The sequence below is a fragment of the Schistocerca piceifrons genome, unplaced genomic scaffold (assembly GCF_021461385.2).
Source record: "Schistocerca piceifrons isolate TAMUIC-IGC-003096 unplaced genomic scaffold, iqSchPice1.1 HiC_scaffold_590, whole genome shotgun sequence".
In the NCBI taxonomy this organism is placed as follows: Eukaryota; Metazoa; Arthropoda; class Insecta; order Orthoptera; family Acrididae; genus Schistocerca; species Schistocerca piceifrons.
This window is the reverse complement of record NW_025728833.1, coordinates 1-24,062: the sequence shown is the minus strand read 5'-3', so window position 1 is coordinate 24,062 and position 24,062 is coordinate 1. Positions and strand designations below refer to the sequence as shown.

The 24,062-nt window shown below is 54.7% G+C and overlaps 72 non-coding genes across 72 annotated transcripts; all 72 read left to right on the top strand.

Annotated features, from left to right (window-relative positions):
• The first annotated feature begins 226 nt into the window (after positions 1–226).
• On the top strand, positions 227–308 carry Trnal-aag. The gene has a single exon. It is a non-coding gene; the product is annotated as a tRNA-Leu (tRNA).
• An 80-nt stretch (positions 309–388) lies between these two features.
• Positions 389–470, top strand: Trnal-cag. Its single transcript has one exon. It is a non-coding gene; the product is annotated as a tRNA-Leu (tRNA).
• A 278-nt stretch (positions 471–748) lies between these two features.
• Trnae-cuc lies at positions 749–820 on the top strand. The gene has a single exon. It is a non-coding gene; the product is annotated as a tRNA-Glu (tRNA).
• A 383-nt stretch (positions 821–1,203) lies between these two features.
• On the top strand, positions 1,204–1,275 carry Trnah-gug. The gene has a single exon. It is a non-coding gene; the product is annotated as a tRNA-His (tRNA).
• Positions 1,276–1,562: 287 nt separating this feature from the next.
• Trnal-aag lies at positions 1,563–1,644 on the top strand. The gene has a single exon. It is a non-coding gene; the product is annotated as a tRNA-Leu (tRNA).
• Positions 1,645–1,724: 80 nt separating this feature from the next.
• Trnal-cag lies at positions 1,725–1,806 on the top strand. The gene has a single exon. It is a non-coding gene; the product is annotated as a tRNA-Leu (tRNA).
• A 278-nt stretch (positions 1,807–2,084) lies between these two features.
• Positions 2,085–2,156, top strand: Trnae-cuc. Its single transcript has one exon. It is a non-coding gene; the product is annotated as a tRNA-Glu (tRNA).
• Positions 2,157–2,538: 382 nt separating this feature from the next.
• On the top strand, positions 2,539–2,610 carry Trnah-gug. Its single transcript has one exon. It is a non-coding gene; the product is annotated as a tRNA-His (tRNA).
• A 287-nt stretch (positions 2,611–2,897) lies between these two features.
• On the top strand, positions 2,898–2,979 carry Trnal-aag. The gene has a single exon. It is a non-coding gene; the product is annotated as a tRNA-Leu (tRNA).
• Positions 2,980–3,059: 80 nt separating this feature from the next.
• Trnal-cag lies at positions 3,060–3,141 on the top strand. The gene has a single exon. It is a non-coding gene; the product is annotated as a tRNA-Leu (tRNA).
• A 278-nt stretch (positions 3,142–3,419) lies between these two features.
• Trnae-cuc lies at positions 3,420–3,491 on the top strand. The gene has a single exon. It is a non-coding gene; the product is annotated as a tRNA-Glu (tRNA).
• A 382-nt stretch (positions 3,492–3,873) lies between these two features.
• Trnah-gug lies at positions 3,874–3,945 on the top strand. Its single transcript has one exon. It is a non-coding gene; the product is annotated as a tRNA-His (tRNA).
• A 288-nt stretch (positions 3,946–4,233) lies between these two features.
• Trnal-aag lies at positions 4,234–4,315 on the top strand. Its single transcript has one exon. It is a non-coding gene; the product is annotated as a tRNA-Leu (tRNA).
• Positions 4,316–4,395: 80 nt separating this feature from the next.
• On the top strand, positions 4,396–4,477 carry Trnal-cag. Its single transcript has one exon. It is a non-coding gene; the product is annotated as a tRNA-Leu (tRNA).
• A 278-nt stretch (positions 4,478–4,755) lies between these two features.
• Trnae-cuc lies at positions 4,756–4,827 on the top strand. The gene has a single exon. It is a non-coding gene; the product is annotated as a tRNA-Glu (tRNA).
• Positions 4,828–5,209: 382 nt separating this feature from the next.
• On the top strand, positions 5,210–5,281 carry Trnah-gug. Its single transcript has one exon. It is a non-coding gene; the product is annotated as a tRNA-His (tRNA).
• Positions 5,282–5,568: 287 nt separating this feature from the next.
• Trnal-aag lies at positions 5,569–5,650 on the top strand. The gene has a single exon. It is a non-coding gene; the product is annotated as a tRNA-Leu (tRNA).
• An 80-nt stretch (positions 5,651–5,730) lies between these two features.
• On the top strand, positions 5,731–5,812 carry Trnal-cag. Its single transcript has one exon. It is a non-coding gene; the product is annotated as a tRNA-Leu (tRNA).
• Positions 5,813–6,090: 278 nt separating this feature from the next.
• Trnae-cuc lies at positions 6,091–6,162 on the top strand. The gene has a single exon. It is a non-coding gene; the product is annotated as a tRNA-Glu (tRNA).
• Positions 6,163–6,544: 382 nt separating this feature from the next.
• Positions 6,545–6,616, top strand: Trnah-gug. Its single transcript has one exon. It is a non-coding gene; the product is annotated as a tRNA-His (tRNA).
• Positions 6,617–6,903: 287 nt separating this feature from the next.
• Trnal-aag lies at positions 6,904–6,985 on the top strand. The gene has a single exon. It is a non-coding gene; the product is annotated as a tRNA-Leu (tRNA).
• Positions 6,986–7,065: 80 nt separating this feature from the next.
• Trnal-cag lies at positions 7,066–7,146 on the top strand. The gene has a single exon. It is a non-coding gene; the product is annotated as a tRNA-Leu (tRNA).
• A 279-nt stretch (positions 7,147–7,425) lies between these two features.
• On the top strand, positions 7,426–7,510 carry Trnae-cuc. The gene is given in 2 exon segments: positions 7,426–7,462; positions 7,476–7,510. It is a non-coding gene; the product is annotated as a tRNA-Glu (tRNA).
• Positions 7,511–7,894: 384 nt separating this feature from the next.
• On the top strand, positions 7,895–7,966 carry Trnah-gug. The gene has a single exon. It is a non-coding gene; the product is annotated as a tRNA-His (tRNA).
• A 287-nt stretch (positions 7,967–8,253) lies between these two features.
• Positions 8,254–8,335, top strand: Trnal-aag. Its single transcript has one exon. It is a non-coding gene; the product is annotated as a tRNA-Leu (tRNA).
• Positions 8,336–8,415: 80 nt separating this feature from the next.
• Positions 8,416–8,497, top strand: Trnal-cag. The gene has a single exon. It is a non-coding gene; the product is annotated as a tRNA-Leu (tRNA).
• Positions 8,498–8,775: 278 nt separating this feature from the next.
• Trnae-cuc lies at positions 8,776–8,847 on the top strand. The gene has a single exon. It is a non-coding gene; the product is annotated as a tRNA-Glu (tRNA).
• A 365-nt stretch (positions 8,848–9,212) lies between these two features.
• Positions 9,213–9,284, top strand: Trnah-gug. Its single transcript has one exon. It is a non-coding gene; the product is annotated as a tRNA-His (tRNA).
• Positions 9,285–9,571: 287 nt separating this feature from the next.
• Positions 9,572–9,653, top strand: Trnal-aag. Its single transcript has one exon. It is a non-coding gene; the product is annotated as a tRNA-Leu (tRNA).
• Positions 9,654–9,733: 80 nt separating this feature from the next.
• Trnal-cag lies at positions 9,734–9,815 on the top strand. Its single transcript has one exon. It is a non-coding gene; the product is annotated as a tRNA-Leu (tRNA).
• Positions 9,816–10,093: 278 nt separating this feature from the next.
• Trnae-cuc lies at positions 10,094–10,165 on the top strand. Its single transcript has one exon. It is a non-coding gene; the product is annotated as a tRNA-Glu (tRNA).
• Positions 10,166–10,548: 383 nt separating this feature from the next.
• Positions 10,549–10,620, top strand: Trnah-gug. Its single transcript has one exon. It is a non-coding gene; the product is annotated as a tRNA-His (tRNA).
• A 287-nt stretch (positions 10,621–10,907) lies between these two features.
• Positions 10,908–10,989, top strand: Trnal-aag. The gene has a single exon. It is a non-coding gene; the product is annotated as a tRNA-Leu (tRNA).
• An 80-nt stretch (positions 10,990–11,069) lies between these two features.
• Trnal-cag lies at positions 11,070–11,151 on the top strand. Its single transcript has one exon. It is a non-coding gene; the product is annotated as a tRNA-Leu (tRNA).
• Positions 11,152–11,429: 278 nt separating this feature from the next.
• Trnae-cuc lies at positions 11,430–11,501 on the top strand. The gene has a single exon. It is a non-coding gene; the product is annotated as a tRNA-Glu (tRNA).
• Positions 11,502–11,883: 382 nt separating this feature from the next.
• Positions 11,884–11,955, top strand: Trnah-gug. The gene has a single exon. It is a non-coding gene; the product is annotated as a tRNA-His (tRNA).
• A 287-nt stretch (positions 11,956–12,242) lies between these two features.
• On the top strand, positions 12,243–12,324 carry Trnal-aag. The gene has a single exon. It is a non-coding gene; the product is annotated as a tRNA-Leu (tRNA).
• Positions 12,325–12,404: 80 nt separating this feature from the next.
• Trnal-cag lies at positions 12,405–12,486 on the top strand. Its single transcript has one exon. It is a non-coding gene; the product is annotated as a tRNA-Leu (tRNA).
• Positions 12,487–12,764: 278 nt separating this feature from the next.
• Trnae-cuc lies at positions 12,765–12,836 on the top strand. The gene has a single exon. It is a non-coding gene; the product is annotated as a tRNA-Glu (tRNA).
• A 382-nt stretch (positions 12,837–13,218) lies between these two features.
• Positions 13,219–13,290, top strand: Trnah-gug. The gene has a single exon. It is a non-coding gene; the product is annotated as a tRNA-His (tRNA).
• Positions 13,291–13,577: 287 nt separating this feature from the next.
• Positions 13,578–13,659, top strand: Trnal-aag. Its single transcript has one exon. It is a non-coding gene; the product is annotated as a tRNA-Leu (tRNA).
• Positions 13,660–13,739: 80 nt separating this feature from the next.
• Trnal-cag lies at positions 13,740–13,821 on the top strand. The gene has a single exon. It is a non-coding gene; the product is annotated as a tRNA-Leu (tRNA).
• A 278-nt stretch (positions 13,822–14,099) lies between these two features.
• Trnae-cuc lies at positions 14,100–14,171 on the top strand. The gene has a single exon. It is a non-coding gene; the product is annotated as a tRNA-Glu (tRNA).
• A 382-nt stretch (positions 14,172–14,553) lies between these two features.
• Positions 14,554–14,625, top strand: Trnah-gug. The gene has a single exon. It is a non-coding gene; the product is annotated as a tRNA-His (tRNA).
• A 287-nt stretch (positions 14,626–14,912) lies between these two features.
• On the top strand, positions 14,913–14,994 carry Trnal-aag. The gene has a single exon. It is a non-coding gene; the product is annotated as a tRNA-Leu (tRNA).
• Positions 14,995–15,074: 80 nt separating this feature from the next.
• On the top strand, positions 15,075–15,156 carry Trnal-cag. Its single transcript has one exon. It is a non-coding gene; the product is annotated as a tRNA-Leu (tRNA).
• Positions 15,157–15,434: 278 nt separating this feature from the next.
• Positions 15,435–15,506, top strand: Trnae-cuc. Its single transcript has one exon. It is a non-coding gene; the product is annotated as a tRNA-Glu (tRNA).
• A 382-nt stretch (positions 15,507–15,888) lies between these two features.
• Trnah-gug lies at positions 15,889–15,960 on the top strand. Its single transcript has one exon. It is a non-coding gene; the product is annotated as a tRNA-His (tRNA).
• A 287-nt stretch (positions 15,961–16,247) lies between these two features.
• Positions 16,248–16,329, top strand: Trnal-aag. Its single transcript has one exon. It is a non-coding gene; the product is annotated as a tRNA-Leu (tRNA).
• Positions 16,330–16,409: 80 nt separating this feature from the next.
• Trnal-cag lies at positions 16,410–16,491 on the top strand. The gene has a single exon. It is a non-coding gene; the product is annotated as a tRNA-Leu (tRNA).
• A 277-nt stretch (positions 16,492–16,768) lies between these two features.
• On the top strand, positions 16,769–16,840 carry Trnae-cuc. Its single transcript has one exon. It is a non-coding gene; the product is annotated as a tRNA-Glu (tRNA).
• Positions 16,841–17,222: 382 nt separating this feature from the next.
• On the top strand, positions 17,223–17,294 carry Trnah-gug. Its single transcript has one exon. It is a non-coding gene; the product is annotated as a tRNA-His (tRNA).
• A 287-nt stretch (positions 17,295–17,581) lies between these two features.
• Positions 17,582–17,663, top strand: Trnal-aag. The gene has a single exon. It is a non-coding gene; the product is annotated as a tRNA-Leu (tRNA).
• An 80-nt stretch (positions 17,664–17,743) lies between these two features.
• On the top strand, positions 17,744–17,824 carry Trnal-cag. Its single transcript has one exon. It is a non-coding gene; the product is annotated as a tRNA-Leu (tRNA).
• Positions 17,825–18,103: 279 nt separating this feature from the next.
• Trnae-cuc lies at positions 18,104–18,175 on the top strand. Its single transcript has one exon. It is a non-coding gene; the product is annotated as a tRNA-Glu (tRNA).
• A 382-nt stretch (positions 18,176–18,557) lies between these two features.
• Positions 18,558–18,629, top strand: Trnah-gug. The gene has a single exon. It is a non-coding gene; the product is annotated as a tRNA-His (tRNA).
• A 287-nt stretch (positions 18,630–18,916) lies between these two features.
• Trnal-aag lies at positions 18,917–18,998 on the top strand. The gene has a single exon. It is a non-coding gene; the product is annotated as a tRNA-Leu (tRNA).
• An 81-nt stretch (positions 18,999–19,079) lies between these two features.
• On the top strand, positions 19,080–19,162 carry Trnal-cag. Its single transcript has one exon. It is a non-coding gene; the product is annotated as a tRNA-Leu (tRNA).
• Positions 19,163–19,442: 280 nt separating this feature from the next.
• Trnae-cuc lies at positions 19,443–19,514 on the top strand. The gene has a single exon. It is a non-coding gene; the product is annotated as a tRNA-Glu (tRNA).
• Positions 19,515–19,903: 389 nt separating this feature from the next.
• Trnah-gug lies at positions 19,904–19,975 on the top strand. The gene has a single exon. It is a non-coding gene; the product is annotated as a tRNA-His (tRNA).
• A 288-nt stretch (positions 19,976–20,263) lies between these two features.
• On the top strand, positions 20,264–20,345 carry Trnal-aag. Its single transcript has one exon. It is a non-coding gene; the product is annotated as a tRNA-Leu (tRNA).
• An 80-nt stretch (positions 20,346–20,425) lies between these two features.
• On the top strand, positions 20,426–20,507 carry Trnal-cag. Its single transcript has one exon. It is a non-coding gene; the product is annotated as a tRNA-Leu (tRNA).
• Positions 20,508–20,784: 277 nt separating this feature from the next.
• Positions 20,785–20,856, top strand: Trnae-cuc. Its single transcript has one exon. It is a non-coding gene; the product is annotated as a tRNA-Glu (tRNA).
• Positions 20,857–21,238: 382 nt separating this feature from the next.
• Trnah-gug lies at positions 21,239–21,310 on the top strand. The gene has a single exon. It is a non-coding gene; the product is annotated as a tRNA-His (tRNA).
• A 288-nt stretch (positions 21,311–21,598) lies between these two features.
• On the top strand, positions 21,599–21,681 carry Trnal-aag. Its single transcript has one exon. It is a non-coding gene; the product is annotated as a tRNA-Leu (tRNA).
• Positions 21,682–21,762: 81 nt separating this feature from the next.
• Positions 21,763–21,844, top strand: Trnal-cag. The gene has a single exon. It is a non-coding gene; the product is annotated as a tRNA-Leu (tRNA).
• A 279-nt stretch (positions 21,845–22,123) lies between these two features.
• On the top strand, positions 22,124–22,195 carry Trnae-cuc. The gene has a single exon. It is a non-coding gene; the product is annotated as a tRNA-Glu (tRNA).
• Positions 22,196–22,576: 381 nt separating this feature from the next.
• Positions 22,577–22,648, top strand: Trnah-gug. The gene has a single exon. It is a non-coding gene; the product is annotated as a tRNA-His (tRNA).
• Positions 22,649–22,937: 289 nt separating this feature from the next.
• Positions 22,938–23,019, top strand: Trnal-aag. The gene has a single exon. It is a non-coding gene; the product is annotated as a tRNA-Leu (tRNA).
• Positions 23,020–23,099: 80 nt separating this feature from the next.
• Trnal-cag lies at positions 23,100–23,180 on the top strand. The gene has a single exon. It is a non-coding gene; the product is annotated as a tRNA-Leu (tRNA).
• Positions 23,181–23,458: 278 nt separating this feature from the next.
• Trnae-cuc lies at positions 23,459–23,530 on the top strand. Its single transcript has one exon. It is a non-coding gene; the product is annotated as a tRNA-Glu (tRNA).
• A 383-nt stretch (positions 23,531–23,913) lies between these two features.
• Positions 23,914–23,985, top strand: Trnah-gug. The gene has a single exon. It is a non-coding gene; the product is annotated as a tRNA-His (tRNA).
• The last annotated feature ends 77 nt before the right edge of the window (positions 23,986–24,062 follow it).

Here is a 24,062-nt window from a genome sequence, read left to right as displayed (position 1 = left end):
CAGTGCCCTCTTCATTTTTCACTCATGTTCCGCAGGCTGCAGGTGGCACTACCAGTTCATTATCAACACGCAATGCCGCCGCACCAGAGCGCGGGCAGCTGCCTGTGTAGTTAATCTCTATTCGAAAAGGGCAGTTGTTTGAGGTGCAATGGATGAGCAGCCAGTTGCAGCAGAACAGGGAGCTGTGTCGCGCACTGTTTCCACAAAAGCGAAGAACACTGACGCAGGTAGCGTGGCCGAGCGGTCTAAGGCGCTGGTTTAAGGCACCAGTCTCTTCGGAGGCGTGGGTTCGAATCCCACCGCTGCCAATTTTTACTTCTCGTTTTTGTGCCATTGCGGTGTGGTCTCGTGGGTAAGAACGCAGCTCCTGTGACCGCCGTGGCGCGTAGGTAGCGTGGCCGAGCGGTCTAAGGCGCTGGTTTCAGGCACCAGTCTCTTCGGAGGCGTGGGTTCGAATCCCACCGCTGCCAATGTTTTCTGTCTCGGAAGCCGTAGCACTGATTACCCGCGACGAAAACAGCGCGGCAAGCCGTGAGCGTCTCTTTCTTAAATTGTCGTAGCAGCACAGTGCGTGGTGCAACGACAGGATTCACAGGCGCAGTTTGGTGTCACGATTGCTGGCGTTCGTCTCCACGAAATGTGTCCAGAGCACGACGTTCTATAAGGTGGAAACGCTAATTTTTGCCGTTGTCGTCAAGTAGATTGTGTATAGCTTGCTGTGTTCGCAGGAGGAGCCCTGGCGTCGTTATCCGGTGTGGTCTAGTGGCTAGGATACCTGGCTCTCACCCAGGAGGCCCGGGTTCGATTCCCGGTACCGGAAATGCGCATTTTGTTGCTCCTCTTATGCGACTTGTCCCGACTTAGCTCGACTGACGCTCCGCTGACGCTTGCAGAAAACTACGTTAAGTACGATTCGTGGTGACAAGTGACGGCGAGAGCGATGCGACATGTATCCACCTCTTATCGAGGCACCTACCTGTGGTCAACAGAGCTGGAGGACTGCAAGACATTGCCACGGGGGTTTGAATGCAGCTAACCACACTGCTTAGTGTCCTAACAGCGCAGACACGTTCGCTTGCCAGTATACATGTAATGGAGACCGCGTCTGACACAGCTGTGGGGAGACACAGTGGTGTGTGGGCTGAGCTTTGCTGTGCATCGCCACTTGCAGTCGCGAGAACTGCTCTCGGCGGTGCTTCCGTGGCCGTGATCGTCTAGTGGTTAGGACATTGCGTTGTGGCCGCAATAACCCAGGTTCGAATCCTGGTCACGGCAAATTTTAAAGTTTTGCCTTGCTGTCGCTGCAGTGACGATTGTGACTCAGTGTTTGAAATCACAGTGCCCTCTTCATTTTTCACTCATGTTCCGCAGGCTGCAGGTGGCACTACCAGTTCATTATCAACACGCAATGCCGCCGCACCAGAGCGCGGGCAGCTGCCTGTGTAGTTAATCTCTATTCGAAAAGGGCAGTTGTTTGAGGTGCAATGGATGAGCAGCCAGTTGCAGCAGAACAGGGAGCTGTGTCGCGCACTGTTTCCACAAAAGCGAAGAACACTGACGCAGGTAGCGTGGCCGAGCGGTCTAAGGCGCTGGTTTAAGGCACCAGTCTCTTCGGAGGCGTGGGTTCGAATCCCACCGCTGCCAATTTTTACTTCTCGTTTTTGTGCCATTGCGGTGTGGTCTCGTGGGTAAGAACGCAGCTCCTGTGACCGCCGTGGCGCGTAGGTAGCGTGGCCGAGCGGTCTAAGGCGCTGGTTTCAGGCACCAGTCTCTTCGGAGGCGTGGGTTCGAATCCCACCGCTGCCAATGTTTTCTGTCTCGGAAGCCGTAGCACTGATTACCCGCGACGAAAACAGCGCGGCAAGCCGTGAGCGTCTCTTTCTTAAATTGTCGTAGCAGCACAGTGCGTGGTGCAACGACAGGATTCACAGGCGCAGTTTGGTGTCACGATTGCTGGCGTTCGTCTCCACGAAATGTGTCCAGAGCACGACGTTCTATAAGGTGGAAACGCTAATTTTTGCCGTTGTCGTCAAGTAGATTGTGTATAGCTTGCTGTGTTCGCAGGAGGAGCCCTGGCGTCGTTATCCGGTGTGGTCTAGTGGCTAGGATACCTGGCTCTCACCCAGGAGGCCCGGGTTCGATTCCCGGTACCGGAAATGCGCATTTTGTTGCTCCTCTTATGCGACTTGTCCCGACTTAGCTCGACTGACGCTCCGCTGACGCTTGCAGAAAACTACGTTAAGTACGATTCGTGGTGACAAGTGACGGCGAGAGCGATGCGACATGTATCCACCTCTTATCGAGGCACCTACCTGTGGTCAACAGAGCTGGAGGACTGCAAGACATTGCCACGGGGGTTGAATGCAGCTAACCACACTGCTTAGTGTCCTAACAGCGCAGACACGTTCGCTTGCCAGTATACATGTAATGGAGACCGCGTCTGACACAGCTGTGGGGAGACACAGTGGTGTGTGGGCTGAGCTTTGCTGTGCATCGCCACTTGCAGTCGCGAGAACTGCTCTCGGCGGTGCTTCCGTGGCCGTGATCGTCTAGTGGTTAGGACATTGCGTTGTGGCCGCAATAACCCAGGTTCGAATCCTGGTCACGGCAAATTTTAAAGTTTTGCCTTGCTGTCGCTGCAGTGACGATTGTGACTCAGTGTTTGAAATCACAGTGCCCTCTTCATTTTTCACTCATGTTCCGCAGGCTGCAGGTGGCACTACCAGTTCATTATCAACACGCAATGCCGCCGCACCAGAGCGCGGGCAGCTGCCTGTGTAGTTAATCTCTATTCGAAAAGGGCAGTTGTTTGAGGTGCAATGGATGAGCAGCCAGTTGCAGCAGAACAGGGAGCTGTGTCGCGCACTGTTTCCACAAAAGCGAAGAACACTGACGCAGGTAGCGTGGCCGAGCGGTCTAAGGCGCTGGTTTAAGGCACCAGTCTCTTCGGAGGCGTGGGTTCGAATCCCACCGCTGCCAATTTTTACTTCTCGTTTTTGTGCCATTGCGGTGTGGTCTCGTGGGTAAGAACGCAGCTCCTGTGACCGCCGTGGCGCGTAGGTAGCGTGGCCGAGCGGTCTAAGGCGCTGGTTTCAGGCACCAGTCTCTTCGGAGGCGTGGGTTCGAATCCCACCGCTGCCAATGTTTTCTGTCTCGGAAGCCGTAGCACTGATTACCCGCGACGAAAACAGCGCGGCAAGCCGTGAGCGTCTCTTTCTTAAATTGTCGTAGCAGCACAGTGCGTGGTGCAACGACAGGATTCACAGGCGCAGTTTGGTGTCACGATTGCTGGCGTTCGTCTCCACGAAATGTGTCCAGAGCACGACGTTCTATAAAGTGGAAACGCTAATTTTTGCCGTTGTCGTCAAGTAGATTGTGTATAGCTTGCTGTGTTCGCAGGAGGAGCCCTGGCGTCGTTATCCGGTGTGGTCTAGTGGCTAGGATACCTGGCTCTCACCCAGGAGGCCCGGGTTCGATTCCCGGTACCGGAAATGCGCATTTTGTTGCTCCTCTTATGCGACTTGTCCCGACTTAGCTCGACTGACGCTCCGCTGACGCTTGCAGAAAACTACGTTAAGTACGATTCGTGGTGACAAGTGACGGCGAGAGCGATGCGACATGTATCCACCTCTTATCGAGGCACCTACCTGTGGTCAACAGAGCTGGAGGACTGCAAGACATTGCCACGGGGGTTGAATGCAGCTAACCACACTGCTTAGTGTCCTAACAGCGCAGACACGTTCGCTTGCCAGTATACATGTAATGGAGACCGCGTCTGACACAGCTGTGGGGAGACACAGTGGTGTGTGGGCTGAGCTTTGCTGTGCATCGCCACTTGCAGTCGCGAGAACTGCTCTCGGCGGTGCTTCCGTGGCCGTGATCGTCTAGTGGTTAGGACATTGCGTTGTGGCCGCAATAACCCAGGTTCGAATCCTGGTCACGGCAAATTTTAAAGTTTTGCCTTGCTGTCGCTGCAGTGACGATTGTGACTCAGTGTTTGAAATCACAGTGCCCTCTTCATTTTTCACTCATGTTCCGCAGGCTGCAGGTGGGCACTACCAGTTCATTATCAACACGCAATGCCGCCGCACCAGAGCGCGGGCAGCTGCCTGTGTAGTTAATCTCTATTCGAAAAGGGCAGTTGTTTGAGGTGCAATGGATGAGCAGCCAGTTGCAGCAGAACAGGGAGCTGTGTCGCGCACTGTTTCCACAAAAGCGAAGAACACTGACGCAGGTAGCGTGGCCGAGCGGTCTAAGGCGCTGGTTTAAGGCACCAGTCTCTTCGGAGGCGTGGGTTCGAATCCCACCGCTGCCAATTTTTACTTCTCGTTTTTGTGCCATTGCGGTGTGGTCTCGTGGGTAAGAACGCAGCTCCTGTGACCGCCGTGGCGCGTAGGTAGCGTGGCCGAGCGGTCTAAGGCGCTGGTTTCAGGCACCAGTCTCTTCGGAGGCGTGGGTTCGAATCCCACCGCTGCCAATGTTTTCTGTCTCGGAAGCCGTAGCACTGATTACCCGCGACGAAAACAGCGCGGCAAGCCGTGAGCGTCTCTTTCTTAAATTGTCGTAGCAGCACAGTGCGTGGTGCAACGACAGGATTCACAGGCGCAGTTTGGTGTCACGATTGCTGGCGTTCGTCTCCACGAAATGTGTCCAGAGCACGACGTTCTATAAGGTGGAAACGCTAATTTTTGCCGTTGTCGTCAAGTAGATTGTGTATAGCTTGCTGTGTTCGCAGGAGGAGCCCTGGCGTCGTTATCCGGTGTGGTCTAGTGGCTAGGATACCTGGCTCTCACCCAGGAGGCCCGGGTTCGATTCCCGGTACCGGAAATGCGCATTTTGTTGCTCCTCTTATGCGACTTGTCCCGACTTAGCTCGACTGACGCTCCGCTGACGCTTGCAGAAAACTACGTTAAGTACGATTCGTGGTGACAAGTGACGGCGAGAGCGATGCGACATGTATCCACCTCTTATCGAGGCACCTACCTGTGGTCAACAGAGCTGGAGGACTGCAAGACATTGCCACGGGGGTTGAATGCAGCTAACCACACTGCTTAGTGTCCTAACAGCGCAGACACGTTCGCTTGCCAGTATACATGTAATGGAGACCGCGTCTGACACAGCTGTGGGGAGACACAGTGGTGTGTGGGCTGAGCTTTGCTGTGCATCGCCACTTGCAGTCGCGAGAACTGCTCTCGGCGGTGCTTCCGTGGCCGTGATCGTCTAGTGGTTAGGACATTGCGTTGTGGCCGCAATAACCCAGGTTCGAATCCTGGTCACGGCAAATTTTAAAGTTTTGCCTTGCTGTCGCTGCAGTGACGATTGTGACTCAGTGTTTGAAATCACAGTGCCCTCTTCATTTTTCACTCATGTTCCGCAGGCTGCAGGTGGCACTACCAGTTCATTATCAACACGCAATGCCGCCGCACCAGAGCGCGGGCAGCTGCCTGTGTAGTTAATCTCTATTCGAAAAGGGCAGTTGTTTGAGGTGCAATGGATGAGCAGCCAGTTGCAGCAGAACAGGGAGCTGTGTCGCGCACTGTTTCCACAAAAGCGAAGAACACTGACGCAGGTAGCGTGGCCGAGCGGTCTAAGGCGCTGGTTTAAGGCACCAGTCTCTTCGGAGGCGTGGGTTCGAATCCCACCGCTGCCAATTTTTACTTCTCGTTTTTGTGCCATTGCGGTGTGGTCTCGTGGGTAAGAACGCAGCTCCTGTGACCGCCGTGGCGCGTAGGTAGCGTGGCCGAGCGGTCTAAGGCGCTGGTTTCAGGCACCAGTCTCTTCGGAGGCGTGGGTTCGAATCCCACCGCTGCCAATGTTTTCTGTCTCGGAAGCCGTAGCACTGATTACCCGCGACGAAAACAGCGCGGCAAGCCGTGAGCGTCTCTTTCTTAAATTGTCGTAGCAGCACAGTGCGTGGTGCAACGACAGGATTCACAGGCGCAGTTTGGTGTCACGATTGCTGGCGTTCGTCTCCACGAAATGTGTCCAGAGCACGACGTTCTATAAGGTGGAAACGCTAATTTTTGCCGTTGTCGTCAAGTAGATTGTGTATAGCTTGCTGTGTTCGCAGGAGGAGCCCTGGCGTCGTTATCCGGTGTGGTCTAGTGGCTAGGATACCTGGCTCTCACCCAGGAGGCCCGGGTTCGATTCCCGGTACCGGAAATGCGCATTTTGTTGCTCCTCTTATGCGACTTGTCCCGACTTAGCTCGACTGACGCTCCGCTGACGCTTGCAGAAAACTACGTTAAGTACGATTCGTGGTGACAAGTGACGGCGAGAGCGATGCGACATGTATCCACCTCTTATCGAGGCACCTACCTGTGGTCAACAGAGCTGGAGGACTGCAAGACATTGCCACGGGGGTTGAATGCAGCTAACCACACTGCTTAGTGTCCTAACAGCGCAGACACGTTCGCTTGCCAGTATACATGTAATGGAGACCGCGTCTGACACAGCTGTGGGGAGACACAGTGGTGTGTGGGCTGAGCTTTGCTGTGCATCGCCACTTGCAGTCGCGAGAACTGCTCTCGGCGGTGCTTCCGTGGCCGTGATCGTCTAGTGGTTAGGACATTGCGTTGTGGCCGCAATAACCCAGGTTCGAATCCTGGTCACGGCAAATTTTAAAGTTTTGCCTTGCTGTCGCTGCAGTGACGATTGTGACTCAGTGTTTGAAATCACAGTGCCCTCTTCATTTTTCACTCATGTTCCGCAGGCTGCAGGTGGCACTACCAGTTCATTATCAACACGCAATGCCGCCGCACCAGAGCGCGGGCAGCTGCCTGTGTAGTTAATCTCTATTCGAAAAGGGCAGTTGTTTGAGGTGCAATGGATGAGCAGCCAGTTGCAGCAGAACAGGGAGCTGTGTCGCGCACTGTTTCCACAAAAGCGAAGAACACTGACGCAGGTAGCGTGGCCGAGCGGTCTAAGGCGCTGGTTTAAGGCACCAGTCTCTTCGGAGGCGTGGGTTCGAATCCCACCGCTGCCAATTTTTACTTCTCGTTTTTGTGCCATTGCGGTGTGGTCTCGTGGGTAAGAACGCAGCTCCTGTGACCGCCGTGGCGCGTAGGTAGCGTGCCGAGCGGTCTAAGGCGCTGGTTTCAGGCACCAGTCTCTTCGGAGGCGTGGGTTCGAATCCCACCGCTGCCAATGTTTTCTGTCTCGGAAGCCGTAGCACTGATTACCCGCGACGAAAACAGCGCGGCAAGCCGTGAGCGTCTCTTTCTTAAATTGTCGTAGCAGCACAGTGCGTGGTGCAACGGACAGGATTCACAGGCGCAGTTTGGTGTCACGATTGCTGGCGTTCGTCTCCACGAAATGTGTCCAGAGCACGACGTTCTATAAGGTGGAAACGCTAATTTTTGCCGTTGTCGTCAAGTAGATTGTGTATAGCTTGCTGTGTTCGCAGGAGGAGCCCTGGCGTCGTTATCCGGTGTGGTCTAGTGGCTAGGATACCTGGCTCTCACCCAGGGCTCTCACCCAGGAGGCCCGGGTTCGATTCCCGGTACCGGAAATGCGCATTTTGTTGCTCCTCTTATGCGACTTGTCCCGACTTAGCTCGACTGACGCTCCGCTGACGCTTGCAGAAAACTACGTTAAGTACGATTCGTGGTGACAAGTGACGGCGAGAGCGATGCGACATGTATCCACCTCTTATCGAGGCACCTACCTGTGGTCAACAGAGCTGGAGGACTGCAAGACATTGCCACGGGGGTTGAATGCAGCTAACCACACTGCTTAGTGTCCTAACAGCGCAGACACGTTCGCTTGCCAGTATACATGTAATGGAGACCGCGTCTGACACAGCTGTGGGAGAGACACAGTGGTTGTGTGGGCTGAGCTTTGCTGTGCATCGCCACTTGCAGTCGCGAGAACTGCTCTCGGCGGTGCTTCCGTGGCCGTGATCGTCTAGTGGTTAGGACATTGCGTTGTGGCCGCAATAACCCAGGTTCGAATCCTGGTCACGGCAAATTTTAAAGTTTTGCCTTGCTGTCGCTGCAGTGACGATTGTGACTCAGTGTTTGAAATCACAGTGCCCTCTTCATTTTTCACTCATGTTCCGCAGGCTGCAGGTGGCACTACCAGTTCATTATCAACACGCAATGCCGCCGCACCAGAGCGCGGGCAGCTGCCTGTGTAGTTAATCTCTATTCGAAAAGGGCAGTTGTTTGAGGTGCAATGGATGAGCAGCCAGTTGCAGCAGAACAGGGAGCTGTGTCGCGCACTGTTTCCACAAAAGCGAAGAACACTGACGCAGGTAGCGTGGCCGAGCGGTCTAAGGCGCTGGTTTAAGGCACCAGTCTCTTCGGAGGCGTGGGTTCGAATCCCACCGCTGCCAATTTTTACTTCTCGTTTTTGTGCCATTGCGGTGTGGTCTCGTGGGTAAGAACGCAGCTCCTGTGACCGCCGTGGCGCGTAGGTAGCGTGGCCGAGCGGTCTAAGGCGCTGGTTTCAGGCACCAGTCTCTTCGGAGGCGTGGGTTCGAATCCCACCGCTGCCAATGTTTTCTGTCTCGGAAGCCGTAGCACTGATTACCCGCGACGAAAACAGCGCGGCAAGCCGTGAGCGTCTCTTTCTTAAATTGTCGTAGCAGCACAGTGCGTGGTGCAACGACAGGATTCACAGGCGCAGTTTGGTGTCACGATTGCTGGCGTTCGTCTCCACGAAATGTGTCCAGAGCACGACGTTCTATAAGGTGGAAACGCTAATTTTTGCCGTTGTCGTCAAGTAGATTGTGTATAGCTTGCTGTGTTCGCAGGAGGAGCCCTGGCGTCGTTATCCGGTGTGGTCTAGTGGCTAGGATACCTGGCTCTCACCCAGGAGGCCCGGGTTCGATTCCCGGTACCGGAAATGCGCATTTTGTTGCTCCTCTTATGCGACTTGTCCCGACTTAGCTCGACTTGCAGAAAACTACGTTAAGTACGATTCGTGGTGACAAGTGACGGCGAGAGCGATGCGACATGTATCCACCTCTTATCGAGGCACCTACCTGTGGTCAACAGAGCTGGAGGACTGCAAGACATTGCCACGGGGGTTGAATGCAGCTAACCACACTGCTTAGTGTCCTAACAGCGCAGACACGTTCGCTTGCCAGTATACATGTAATGGAGACCGCGTCTGACACAGCTGTGGGGAGACACAGTGGTGTGTGGGCTGAGCTTTGCTGTGCATCGCCACTTGCAGTCGCGAGAACTGCTCTCGGCGGTGCTTCCGTGGCCGTGATCGTCTAGTGGTTAGGACATTGCGTTGTGGCCGCAATAACCCAGGTTCGAATCCTGGTCACGGCAAATTTTAAAGTTTTGCCTTGCTGTCGCTGCAGTGACGATTGTGACTCAGTGTTTGAAATCACAGTGCCCTCTTCATTTTTCACTCATGTTCCGCAGGCTGCAGGTGGCACTACCAGTTCATTATCAACACGCAATGCCGCCGCACCAGAGCGCGGGCAGCTGCCTGTGTAGTTAATCTCTATTCGAAAAGGGCAGTTGTTTGAGGTGCAATGGATGAGCAGCCAGTTGCAGCAGAACAGGGAGCTGTGTCGCGCACTGTTTCCACAAAAGCGAAGAACACTGACGCAGGTAGCGTGGCCGAGCGGTCTAAGGCGCTGGTTTAAGGCACCAGTCTCTTCGGAGGCGTGGGTTCGAATCCCACCGCTGCCAATTTTTACTTCTCGTTTTTGTGCCATTGCGGTGTGGTCTCGTGGGTAAGAACGCAGCTCCTGTGACCGCCGTGGCGCGTAGGTAGCGTGGCCGAGCGGTCTAAGGCGCTGGTTTCAGGCACCAGTCTCTTCGGAGGCGTGGGTTCGAATCCCACCGCTGCCAATGTTTTCTGTCTCGGAAGCCGTAGCACTGATTACCCGCGACGAAAACAGCGCGGCAAGCCGTGAGCGTCTCTTTCTTAAATTGTCGTAGCAGCACAGTGCGTGGTGCAACGACAGGATTCACAGGCGCAGTTTGGTGTCACGATTGCTGGCGTTCGTCTCCACGAAATGTGTCCAGAGCACGACGTTCTATAAGGTGGAAACGCTAATTTTTGCCGTTGTCGTCAAGTAGATTGTGTATAGCTTGCTGTGTTCGCAGGAGGAGCCCTGGCGTCGTTATCCGGTGTGGTCTAGTGGCTAGGATACCTGGCTCTCACCCAGGAGGCCCGGGTTCGATTCCCGGTACCGGAAATGCGCATTTTGTTGCTCCTCTTATGCGACTTGTCCCGACTTAGCTCGACTGACGCTCCGCTGACGCTTGCAGAAAACTACGTTAAGTACGATTCGTGGTGACAAGTGACGGCAGAGAGCGATGCGACATGTATCCACCTCTTATCGAGGCACCTACCTGTGGTCAACAGAGCTGGAGGACTGCAAGACATTGCCACGGGGGTTGAATGCAGCTAACCACACTGCTTAGTGTCCTAACAGCGCAGACACGTTCGCTTGCCAGTATACATGTAATGGAGACCGCGTCTGACACAGCTGTGGGGAGACACAGTGGTGTGTGGGCTGAGCTTTGCTGTGCATCGCCACTTGCAGTCGCGAGAACTGCTCTCGGCGGTGCTTCCGTGGCCGTGATCGTCTAGTGGTTAGGACATTGCGTTGTGGCCGCAATAACCCAGGTTCGAATCCTGGTCACGGCAAATTTTAAAGTTTTGCCTTGCTGTCGCTGCAGTGACGATTGTGACTCAGTGTTTGAAATCACAGTGCCCTCTTCATTTTTCACTCATGTTCCGCAGGCTGCAGGTGGCACTACCAGTTCATTATCAACACGCAATGCCGCCGCACCAGAGCGCGGGCAGCTGCCTGTGTAGTTAATCTCTATTCGAAAAGGGCAGTTGTTTGAGGTGCAATGGATGAGCAGCCAGTTGCAGCAGAACAGGGAGCTGTGTCGCGCACTGTTTCCACAAAAGCGAAGAACACTGACGCAGGTAGCGTGGCCGAGCGGTCTAAGGCGCTGGTTTAAGGCACCAGTCTCTTCGGAGGCGTGGGTTCGAATCCCACCGCTGCCAATTTTTACTTCTCGTTTTTGTGCCATTGCGGTGTGGTCTCGTGGGTAAGAACGCAGCTCCTGTGACCGCCGTGGCGCGTAGGTAGCGTGGCCGAGCGGTCTAAGGCGCTGGTTTCAGGCACCAGTCTCTTCGGAGGCGTGGGTTCGAATCCCACCGCTGCCAATGTTTTCTGTCTCGGAAGCCGTAGCACTGATTACCCGCGACGAAAACAGCGCGGCAAGCCGTGAGCGTCTCTTTCTTAAATTGTCGTAGCAGCACAGTGCGTGGTGCAACGACAGGATTCACAGGCGCAGTTTGGTGTCACGATTGCTGGCGTTCGTCTCCACGAAATGTGTCCAGAGCACGACGTTCTATAAGGTGGAAACGCTAATTTTTGCCGTTGTCGTCAAGTAGATTGTGTATAGCTTGCTGTGTTCGCAGGAGGAGCCCTGGCGTCGTTATCCGGTGTGGTCTAGTGGCTAGGATACCTGGCTCTCACCCAGGAGGCCCGGGTTCGATTCCCGGTACCGGAAATGCGCATTTTGTTGCTCCTCTTATGCGACTTGTCCCGACTTAGCTCGACTGACGCTCCGCTGACGCTTGCAGAAAACTACGTTAAGTACGATTCGTGGTGACAAGTGACGGCGAGAGCGATGCGACATGTATCCACCTCTTATCGAGGCACCTACCTGTGGTCAACAGAGCTGGAGGACTGCAAGACATTGCCACGGGGGTTGAATGCAGCTAACCACACTGCTTAGTGTCCTAACAGCGCAGACACGTTCGCTTGCCAGTATACATGTAATGGAGACCGCGTCTGACACAGCTGTGGGGAGACACAGTGGTGTGTGGGCTGAGCTTTGCTGTGCATCGCCACTTGCAGTCGCGAGAACTGCTCTCGGCGGTGCTTCCGTGGCCGTGATCGTCTAGTGGTTAGGACATTGCGTTGTGGCCGCAATAACCCAGGTTCGAATCCTGGTCACGGCAAATTTTAAAGTTTTGCCTTGCTGTCGCTGCAGTGACGATTGTGACTCAGTGTTTGAAATCACAGTGCCCTCTTCATTTTTCACTCATGTTCCGCAGGCTGCAGGTGGCACTACCAGTTCATTATCAACACGCAATGCCGCCGCACCAGAGCGCGGGCAGCTGCCTGTGTAGTTAATCTCTATTCGAAAAGGGCAGTTGTTTGAGGTGCAATGGATGAGCAGCCAGTTGCAGCAGAACAGGGAGCTGTGTCGCGCACTGTTTCCACAAAAGCGAAGAACACTGACGCAGGTAGCGTGGCCGAGCGGTCTAAGGCGCTGGTTTAAGGCACCAGTCTCTTCGGAGGCGTGGGTTCGAATCCCACCGCTGCCAATTTTTACTTCTCGTTTTTGTGCCATTGCGGTGTGGTCTCGTGGGTAAGAACGCAGCTCCTGTGACCGCCGTGGCGCGTAGGTAGCGTGGCCGAGCGGTCTAAGGCGCTGGTTTCAGGCACCAGTCTCTTCGGAGGCGTGGGTTCGAATCCCACCGCTGCCAATGTTTTCTGTCTCGGAAGCCGTAGCACTGATTACCCGCGACGAAAACAGCGCGGCAAGCCGTGAGCGTCTCTTTCTTAAATTGTCGTAGCAGCACAGTGCGTGGTGCAACGACAGGATTCACAGGCGCAGTTTGGTGTCACGATTGCTGGCGTTCGTCTCCACGAAATGTGTCCAGAGCACGACGTTCTATAAGGTGGAAACGCTAATTTTTGCCGTTGTCGTCAAGTAGATTGTGTATAGCTTGCTGTGTTCGCAGGAGGAGCCCTGGCGTCGTTATCCGGTGTGGTCTAGTGGCTAGGATACCTGGCTCTCACCCAGGAGGCCCGGGTTCGATTCCCGGTACCGGAAATGCGCATTTTGTTGCTCCTCTTATGCGACTTGTCCCGACTTAGCTCGACTGACGCTCCGCTGACGCTTGCAGAAAACTACGTTAAGTACGATTCGTGGTGACAAGTGACGGCGAGAGCGATGCGACATGTATCCACCTCTTATCGAGGCACCTACCTGTGGTCAACAGAGCTGGAGGACTGCAAGACATTGCCACGGGGGTTGAATGCAGCTAACCACACTGCTTAGTGTCCTAACAGCGCAGACACGTTCGCTTGCCAGTATACATGTAATGGAGACCGCGTCTGACACAGCTGTGGGGAGACACAGTGGTGTGTGGGCTGAGCTTTGCTGTGCATCGCCACTTGCAGTCGCGAGAACTGCTCTCGGCGGTGCTTCCGTGGCCGTGATCGTCTAGTGGTTAGGACATTGCGTTGTGGCCGCAATAACCCAGGTTCGAATCCTGGTCACGGCAAATTTTAAAGTTTTGCCTTGCTGTCGCTGCAGTGACGATTGTGACTCAGTGTTTGAAATCACAGTGCCCTCTTCATTTTTCACTCATGTTCCGCAGGCTGCAGGTGGCACTACCAGTTCATTATCAACACGCAATGCCGCCGCACCAGAGCGCGGGCAGCTGCCTGTGTAGTTAATCTCTATTCGAAAAGGGCAGTTGTTTGAGGTGCAATGGATGAGCAGCCAGTTGCAGCAGAACAGGGAGCTGTGTCGCGCACTGTTTCCACAAAAGCGAAGAACACTGACGCAGGTAGCGTGGCCGAGCGGTCTAAGGCGCTGGTTTAAGGCACCAGTCTCTTCGGAGGCGTGGGTTCGAATCCCACCGCTGCCAATTTTTACTTCTCGTTTTTGTGCCATTGCGGTGTGGTCTCGTGGGTAAGAACGCAGCTCCTGTGACCGCCGTGGCGCGTAGGTAGCGTGGCCGAGCGGTCTAAGGCGCTGGTTTCAGGCACCAGTCTCTTCGGAGGCGTGGGTTCGAATCCCACCGCTGCCAATGTTTTCTGTCTCGGAAGCCGTAGCACTGATTACCCGCGACGAAAACAGCGCGGCAAGCCGTGAGCGTCTCTTTCTTAAATTGTCGTAGCAGCACAGTGCGTGGTGCAACGACAGGATTCACAGGCGCAGTTTGGTGTCACGATTGCTGGCGTTCGTCTCCACGAAATGTGTCCAGAGCACGACGTTCTATAAGGTGGAAACGCTAATTTTTGCCGTTGTCGTCAAGTAGATTGTGTATAGCTTGCTGTGTTCGCAGGAGGAGCCCTGGCGTCGTTATCCGGTGTGGTCTAGTGGCTAGGATACCTGGCTCTCACCCAGGAGGCCCGGGTTCGATTCCCGGTACCGGAAATGCGCATTTTGTTGCTCCTCTTATGCGACTTGTCCCGACTTAGCTCGACTGACGCTCCGCTGACGCTTGCAGAAAACTACGTTAAGTACGATTCGTGGTGACAAGTGACGGCGAGAGCGATGCGACATGTATCCACCTCTTATCGAGGCACCTACCTGTGGTCAACAGAGCTGGAGGACTGCAAGACATTGCCACGGGGGTTGAATGCAGCTAACCACACTGCTTAGTGTCCTAACAGCGCAGACACGTTCGCTTGCCAGTATACATGTAATGGAGACCGCGTCTGACACAGCTGTGGGGAGACACAGTGGTGTGTGGGCTGAGCTTTGCTGTGCATCGCCACTTGCAGTCGCGAGAACTGCTCTCGGCGGTGCTTCCGTGGCCGTGATCGTCTAGTGGTTAGGACATTGCGTTGTGGCCGCAATAACCCAGGTTCGAATCCTGGTCACGGCAAATTTTAAAGTTTTGCCTTGCTGTCGCTGCAGTGACGATTGTGACTCAGTGTTTGAAATCACAGTGCCCTCTTCATTTTTCACTCATGTTCCGCAGGCTGCAGGTGGCACTACCAGTTCATTATCAACACGCAATGCCGCCGCACCAGAGCGCGGGCAGCTGCCTGTGTAGTTAATCTCTATTCGAAAAGGGCAGTTGTTTGAGGTGCAATGGATGAGCAGCCAGTTGCAGCAGAACAGGGAGCTGTGTCGCGCACTGTTTCCACAAAAGCGAAGAACACTGACGCAGGTAGCGTGGCCGAGCGGTCTAAGGCGCTGGTTTAAGGCACCAGTCTCTTCGGAGGCGTGGGTTCGAATCCCACCGCTGCCAATTTTTACTTCTCGTTTTTGTGCCATTGCGGTGTGGTCTCGTGGGTAAGAACGCAGCTCCTGTGACCGCCGTGGCGCGTAGGTAGCGTGGCCGAGCGGTCTAAGGCGCTGGTTTCAGGCACCAGTCTCTTCGGAGGCGTGGGTTCGAATCCCACCGCTGCCAATGTTTTCTGTCTCGGAAGCCGTAGCACTGATTACCCGCGACGAAAACAGCGCGGCAAGCCGTGAGCGTCTCTTTCTTAAATTGTCGTAGCAGCACAGTGCGTGGTGCAACGACAGGATTCACAGGCGCAGTTTGGTGTCACGATTGCTGGCGTTCGTCTCCACGAAATGTGTCCAGAGCACGACGTTCTATAAGGTGGAAACGCTAATTTTTGCCGTTGTCGTCAAGTAGATTGTGTATAGCTTGCTGTGTTCGCAGGAGGAGCCCTGGCGTCGTTATCCGGTGTGGTCTAGTGGCTAGGATACCTGGCTCTCACCCAGGAGGCCCGGGTTCGATTCCCGGTACCGGAAATGCGCATTTTGTTGCTCCTCTTATGCGACTTGTCCCGACTTAGCTCGACTGACGCTCCGCTGACGCTTGCAGAAAACTACGTTAAGTACGATTCGTGGTGACAAGTGACGGCGAGAGCGATGCGACATGTATCCACCTCTTATCGAGGCACCTACCTGTGGTCAACAGAGCTGGAGGACTGCAAGACATTGCCACGGGGGTTGAATGCAGCTAACCACACTGCTTAGTGTCCTAACAGCGCAGACACGTTCGCTTGCCAGTATACATGTAATGGAGACCGCGTCTGACACAGCTGTGGGGAGACACAGTGGTGTGTGGGCTGAGCTTTGCTGTGCATCGCCACTTGCAGTCGCGAGAACTGCTCTCGGCGGTGCTTCCGTGGCCGTGATCGTCTAGTGGTTAGGACATTGCGTTGTGGCCGCAATAACCCAGGTTCGAATCCTGGTCACGGCAAATTTTAAAGTTTTGCCTTGCTGTCGCTGCAGTGACGATTGTGACTCAGTGTTTGAAATCACAGTGCCCTCTTCATTTTTCACTCATGTTCCGCAGGCTGCAGGTGGCACTACCAGTTCATTATCAACACGCAATGCCGCCGCACCAGAGCGCGGGCAGCTGCCTGTGTAGTTAATCTCTATTCGAAAAGGGCAGTTGTTTGAGGTGCAATGGATGAGCAGCCAGTTGCAGCAGAACAGGGAGCTGTGTCGCGCACTGTTTCCACAAAAGCGAAGAACACTGACGCAGGTAGCGTGGCCGAGCGGTCTAAGGCGCTGGTTTAAGGCACCAGTCTCTTCGGAGGCGTGGGTTCGAATCCCACCGCTGCCAATTTTTACTTCTCGTTTTTGTGCCATTGCGGTGTGGTCTCGTGGGTAAGAACGCAGCTCCTGTGACCGCCGTGGCGCGTAGGTAGCGTGGCCGAGCGGTCTAAGGCGCTGGTTTCAGGCACCAGTCTCTTCGGAGGCGTGGGTTCGAATCCCACCGCTGCCAATGTTTTCTGTCTCGGAAGCCGTAGCACTGATTACCCGCGACGAAAACAGCGCGGCAAGCCGTGAGCGTCTCTTTCTTAAATTGTCGTAGCAGCACAGTGCGTGGTGCAACGACAGGATCACAGGCGCAGTTTGGTGTCACGATTGCTGGCGTTCGTCTCCACGAAATGTGTCCAGAGCACGACGTTCTATAAGGTGGAAACGCTAATTTTTGCCGTTGTCGTCAAGTAGATTGTGTATAGCTTGCTGTGTTCGCAGGAGGAGCCCTGGCGTCGTTATCCGGTGTGGTCTAGTGGCTAGGATACCTGGCTCTCACCCAGGAGGCCCGGGTTCGATTCCCGGTACCGGAAATGCGCATTTTGTTGCTCCTCTTATGCGACTTGTCCCGACTTAGCTCGACTGACGCTCCGCTGACGCTTGCAGAAAACTACGTTAAGTACGATTCGTGGTGACAAGTGACGGCGAGAGCGATGCGACATGTATCCACCTCTTATCGAGGCACCTACCTGTGGTCAACAGAGCTGGAGGACTGCAAGACATTGCCACGGGGGTTGAATGCAGCTAACCACACTGCTTAGTGTCCTAACAGCGCAGACACGTTCGCTTGCCAGTATACATGTAATGGAGACCGCGTCTGACACAGCTGTGGGGAGACACAGTGGTGTGTGGGCTGAGCTTTGCTGTGCATCGCCACTTGCAGTCGCGAGAACTGCTCTCGGCGGTGCTTCCGTGGCCGTGATCGTCTAGTGGTTAGGACATTGCGTTGTGGCCGCAATAACCCAGGTTCGAATCCTGGTCACGGCAAATTTTAAAGTTTTGCCTTGCTGTCGCTGCAGTGACGATTGTGACTCAGTGTTTGAAATCACAGTGCCCTCTTCATTTTTCACTCATGTTCCGCAGGCTGCAGGTGGCACTACCAGTTCATTATCAACACGCAATGCCGCCGCACCAGAGCGCGGGCAGCTGCCTGTGTAGTTAATCTCTATTCGAAAAGGGCAGTTGTTTGAGGTGCAATGGATGAGCAGCCAGTTGCAGCAGAACAGGGAGCTGTGTCGCGCACTGTTTCCACAAAAGCGAAGAACACTGACGCAGGTAGCGTGGCCGAGCGGTCTAAGGCGCTGGTTTAAGGCACCAGTCTCTTCGGAGGCGTGGGTTCGAATCCCACCGCTGCCAATTTTTACTTCTCGTTTTTGTGCCATTGCGGTGTGGTCTCGTGGGTAAGAACGCAGCTCCTGTGACCGCCGTGGCGCGTAGGTAGCGTGGCCGAGCGGTCTAAGGCGCTGGTTTCAGGCACCAGTCTCTTCGGAGGCGTGGGTTCGAATCCCACGCTGCCAATGTTTTCTGTCTCGGAAGCCGTAGCACTGATTACCCGCGACGAAAACAGCGCGGCAAGCCGTGAGCGTCTCTTTCTTAAATTGTCGTAGCAGCACAGTGCGTGGTGCAACGACAGGATTCACAGGCGCAGTTTGGTGTCACGATTGCTGGCGTTCGTCTCCACGAAATGTGTCCAGAGCACGACGTTCTATAAGGTGGGAAACGCTAATTTTTGCCGTTGTCGTCAAGTAGATTGTGTATAGCTTGCTGTGTTCGCAGGAGGAGCCCTGGCGTCGTTATCCGGTGTGGTCTAGTGGCTAGGATACCTGGCTCTCACCCAGGAGGCCCGGGTTCGATTCCCGGTACCGGAAATGCGCATTTTGTTGCTCCTCTTATGCGACTTGTCCCGACTTAGCTCGACTGACGCTCCGCTGACGCTTGCAGAAAACTACGTTAAGTACGATTCGTGGTGACAAGTGACGGCGAGAGCGATGCGACATGTATCCACCTCTTATCGAGGCACCTACCTGTGGTCAACAGAGCTGGAGGACTGCAAGACATTGCCACGGGGGTTGAATGCAGCTAACCACACTGCTTAGTGTCCTAACAGCGCAGACACGTTCGCTTGCCAGTATACATGTAATGGAGACCGCGTCTGACACAGCTGTGGGGAGACACAGTGGTGTGTGGGCTGAGCTTTGCTGTGCATCGCCACTTGCAGTCGCGAGAACTGCTCTCGGCGGTGCTTCCGTGGCCGTGATCGTCTAGTGGTTAGGACATTGCGTTGTGGCCGCAATAACCCAGGTTCGAATCCTGGTCACGGCAAATTTTAAAGTTTTGCCTTGCTGTCGCTGCAGTGACGATTGTGACTCAGTGTTTGAAATCACAGTGCCCTCTTCATTTTTCACTCATGTTCCGCAGGCTGCAGGTGGCACTACCAGTTCATTATCAACACGCAATGCCGCCGCACCAGAGCGCGGGCAGCTGCCTGTGTAGTTAATCTCTATTCGAAAAGGGCAGTTGTTTGAGGTGCAATGGATGAGCAGCCAGTTGCAGCAGAACAGGGAGCTGTGTCGCGCACTGTTTCCACAAAAGCGAAGAACACTGACGCAGGTAGCGTGGCCGAGCGGTCTAAGGCGCTGGTTTAAGGCACCAGTCTCTTCGGAGGCGTGGGTTCGAATCCCACCGCTGCCAATTTTTACTTCTCGTTTTTGTGCCATTGCGGTGTGGTCTCGTGGGTAAGAACGCAGCTCCTGTGACCGCCCCTGGCGCGTAGGTAGCGTGGCCGAGCGGTCCTAAGGCGCTGGTTTCAGGCACCAGTCTCTTCGGAGGCGTGGGTTCGAATCCCACCGCTGCCAATGTTTTCTGTCTCGGAAGCCGTAGCACTGATTACCCGCGACGAAAACAGCGCGGCAAGCCGTGAGCGGTCCTCTTTCTTAAATTGTCGTAGCAGCACAGTGCGTGGTGCAACGACAGGATTCACAGGCGCAGTTTGGTGTCACGATTGCTGGCGTTCGTCTCCACGAAATGTGTCCAGAGCACGACGTTCTATAAGGTGGAAACGCTAATTTTTGCCGTTGTCGTCAAGTAGATTGTGTATAGCTTGCTGTGTTCGCAGGAGGAGCCCTGGCGTCGTTATCCGGTGTGGTCTAGTGGCTAGGATACCTGGCTCTCACCCAGGAGGCCCGGGTTCGATTCCCGGTACCGGAAATGCGCATTTTGTTGCTCCTCTTATGCGACTTGTCCCGACTTAGCTCGACTGACGCTCCGCTGACGCTTGCAGAAAACTACGTTAAGTACGATTCGTGGTGACAAGTGACGGCGAGAGCGATGCGACATGTATCCCACCTCTTATCGAGGCACCTACCTGTGGTCAACAGAGCTGGAGGACTGCAAGACATTGCCACGGGGGTTGAATGCAGCTAACCACACTGCTTAGTGTCCTAACAGCGCAGACACGTTCGCTTGCCAGTATACATGTAATGGAGACCGCGTCTGACACAGCTGTGGGGAGACACAGAGTAGTCGCTGTGTGGGCTGAGCTTTGCTGTGCATCGCCACTTGCAGTCGCGAGAACTGCTCTCGGCGGTGCTTCCGTGGCCGTGATCGTCTAGTGGTTAGGACATTGCGTTGTGGCCGCAATAACCCAGGTTCGAATCCTGGTCACGGCAAATTTTAAAGTTTTGCCTTGCTGTCGCTGCAGTGACGATTGTGACTCAGTGTTTGAAATCACAGTGCCCTCTTCATTTTTCACTCATGTTCCGCAGGCTGCAGGTGGCACTACCAGTTCATTATCAACACGCAATGCCGCCGCACCAGAGCGCGGGCAGCTGCCTGTGTAGTTAATCTCTATTCGAAAAGGGCAGTTGGTTTGAGGTGCAATGGATGAGCAGCCAGTTGCAGCAGAACAGGGAGCTGTGTCGCGCACTGTTTCCACAAAAGCGAAGAACACTGACGCAGGTAGCGTGGCCGAGCGGTCTAAGGCGCTGGTTTAAGGCACCAGTCTCTTCGGAGGCGTGGGTTCGAATCCCACCGCTGCCAATTTTTACTTCTCGTTTTTGTGCCATTGCGGTGTGGTCTCGTGGGTAAGAACGCAGCTCCTGTGACCGCCGTGGCGCGTAGGTAGCGTGGCCGAGCGGTCTAAGGCGCTGGTTTCAGGCACCAGTCTCTTCGGAGGCGTGGGTTCGAATCCCACCGCTGCCAATGTTTTCTGTCTCGGAAGCCGTAGCACTGATTACCCGCGACGAAAACAGCGCGGCAAGCCGTGAGCGTCTCTTTCTTAAATTGTCGTAGCAGCACAGTGCGTGGTGCAACGACAGGATTCACAGGCGCAGTTTGGTGTCACGATTGCTGGCGTTCGTCTCCACGAAATGTGTCCAGAGCACGACGTTCTATAAGGTGGAAACGCTAATTTTGCCGTTGTCGTCAAGTAGATTGTGTATAGCTTGCTGTGTTCGCAGGAGGAGCCCTGGCGTCGTTATCCGGTGTGGTCTAGTGGCTAGGATACCTGGCTCTCACCCAGGAGGCCCGGGTTCGATTCCCGGTACCGGAAATGCGCATTTTGTTGCTCCTCTTATGCGACTTGTCCCGACTTAGCTCGACTGACGCTCCGCTGACGCTTGCAGAAAACTACGTTAAGTACGATTCGTGGTGACAAGTGACGGCGAGAGCGATGCGACATGTATCCACCTCTTATCGAGGCACCTACCTGTGGTCAACAGAGCTGGAGGACTGCAAGACATTGCCACGGGGGTTGAATGCAGCTAACCACACTGCTTAGTGTCCTAACAGCGCAGACACGTTCGCTTGCCAGTATACATGTAATGGAGACCGCGTCTGACACAGCTGTGGGGAGACACAGTGGTGTGTGGGCTGAGCTTTGCTGTGCATCGCCACTTGCAGTCGCGAGAACTGCTCTCGGCGGTGCTTCCGTGGCCGTGATCGTCTAGTGGTTAGGACATTGCGTTGTGGCCGCAATAACCCAGGTTCGAATCCTGGTCACGGCAAATTTTAAAGTTTTGCCTTGCTGTCGCTGCAGTGACGATTGTGACTCAGTGTTTTGAAATCACAGTGCCCTCTTCATTTTTCACTCATGTTCCGCAGGCTGCAGGTGGCACTACCAGTTCATTATCAACACGCAATGCCGCCGCACCAGAGCGCGGGCAGCTGCCTGTGTAGTTAATCTCTATTCGAAAAGGGCAGTTGTTTGAGGTGCAATGGATGAGCAGCCAGTTGCAGCAGAACAGGGAGCTGTGTCGCGCACTGTTTCCACAAAAGCGAAGAACACTGACGCAGGTAGCGTGGCCGAGCGGTCTAAGGCGCTGGTTTAAGGCACCAGTCTCTTCGGAGGCGTGGGTTCGAATCCCACCCGCTGCCAATTTTTACTTCTCGTTTTTGTGCCATTGCGGTGTGGTCTCGTGGGTAAGAACGCAGCTCCTGTGACCGCCGTGGGCGCGTAGGTAGCGTGGCCGAGCGGTCTAAGGCGCTGGTTTCAGGCACCAGTCTCTTCGGAGGCGTGGGTTCGAATCCCACCGCTGCCAATGTTTTCTGTCTCGGAAGCCGTAGCACTGATTACCCGCGACGAAAACAGCGCGGCAAGCCGTGAGCGTCTCTTTCTTAAATTGTCGTAGCAGCACAGTGCGTGGTGCAACGACAGGATTCACAGGCGCAGTTTGGTGTCACGATTGCTGGGCGTTCGTCTCCACGAAATGTGTCCAGAGCACGACGTTCTATAAGGTGGAAACGCTAATTTTTGCCGTTGTCGTCAAGTAGATTGTGTATAGCTTGCTGTGTTCGCAGGAGGAGCCCTGGCGTCGTTATCCGGTGTGGTCTAGTGGCTAGGATACCTGGCTCTCACCCAGGAGGCCCGGGTTCGATTCCCGGTACCGGAAATGCGCATTTTGTTGCTCCTCTTATGCGACTTGTCCCGACTTAGCTCGACTGACGCTCCGCTGACGCTTGCAGAAAACTACGTTAAGTACGATTCGTGGTGACAAGTGACGGCGAGAGCGATGCGACATGTATCCACCTCTTATCGAGGCACCTACCTGTGGTCAACAGAGCTGGAGACTGCAAGACATTGCCACGGGGGTTGAATGCAGCTAACCACACTGCTTAGTGTCCTAACAGCGCAGACACGTTCGCTTGCCAGTATACATGTAATGGAGACCGCGTCTGACACAGCTGTGGGGAGACACAGTGGTGTGTGGGCTGAGCTTTGCTGTGCATCGCCACTTGCAGTCGCGAGAACTGCTCTCGGCGGTGCTTCCGTGGCCGTGATCGTCTAGTGGTTAGGACATTGCGTTGTGGCCGCAATAACCCAGGTTCGAATCCTGGTCACGGCAAATTTTAAAGTTTTGCCTTGCTGTCGCTGCAGTGACGATTGTGACTCAGTGTTTGAAATCACAGTGCCCTCTTCATTTTTCACTCATGTTCCGCAGGCTTGCAGGTGGCACTACCAGTTCATTATCAACACGCAATGCCGCCGCACCAGAGCGCGGGCAGCTGCCTGTGTAGTTAATCTCTATTCGAAAAGGGCAGTTGTTTTGAGGTGCAATGGATGAGCAGCCAGTTGCAGCAGAACAGGGAGCTGTGTCGCGCACTGTTTCCACAAAAGCGAAGAACACTGACGCAGGTAGCGTGGCCGAGCGGTCTAAGGCGCTGGTTTAAGGCACCAGTCTCTTCGGAGGCGTGGGTTCGAATCCCACCGCTGCCAATTTTTACTTCTCGTTTTTGTGCCATTGCGGTGTGGTCTCGTGGGTAAGAACGCAGCTCCTGTGACCGCCGTGGCGCGTAGGTAGCGTGGCCGAGCGGTCTAAGGCGCTGGTTTCAGGCACCAGTCTCTTCGGAGGCGTGGTTCGAATCCCACCGCTGCCAATGTTTTCTGTCTCGGAAGCCGTAGCACTGATTACCCGCGACGAAAACAGCGCGGCAAGCCGTGAGCGTCTCTTTCTTAAATTGTCGTAGCAGCACAGTGCGTGGTGCAACGACAGGATTCACAGGCGCAGTTTGGTGTCACGATTGCTGGCGTTCGTCTCCACGAAATGTGTCCAGAGCACGACGTTCTATAAGGTGGAAACGCTAATTTTTGCCGTTGTCGTCAAGTAGATTGTGTATAGCTTGCTGTGTTCGCAGGAGGAGCCCTGGCGTCGTTATCCGGTGTGGTCTAGTGGCTAGGATACCTGGCTCTCACCCAGGAGGCCCGGGTTCGATTCCCGGTACCGGAAATGCGCATTTTGTTGCTCCTCTTATGCGACTTGTCCCGACTTAGCTCGACTGACGCTCCGCTGACGCTTGCAGAAAACTACGTTAAGTACGATTCGTGGTGACAAGTGACGGCGAGAGCGATGCGACATGTATCCACCTCTTATCGAGGGCACCTACCTGTGGTCAACAGAGCTGGAGGACTGCAAGACATTGCCACGGGGGTTGAATGCAGCTAACCACACTGCTTAGTGTCCTAACAGCGCAGACACGTTCGCTTGCCAGTATACATGTAATGGAGACCGCGTCTGACACAGCTGTGGGGAGACACAGTGGTGTGTGGGCTGAGCTTTGCTGTGCATCGCCACTTGCAGTCGCGAGAACTGCTCTCGGCGGTGCTTCCGTGGCCGTGATCGTCTAGTGGTTAGGACATTGCGTTGTGGCCGCAATAACCCAGGTTCGAATCCTGGTCACGGCAAATTTTAAAGTTTTGCCTTGCTGTCGCTGCAGTGACGATTGTGACTCAGTGTTTGAAATCACAGTGCCCTCTTCATT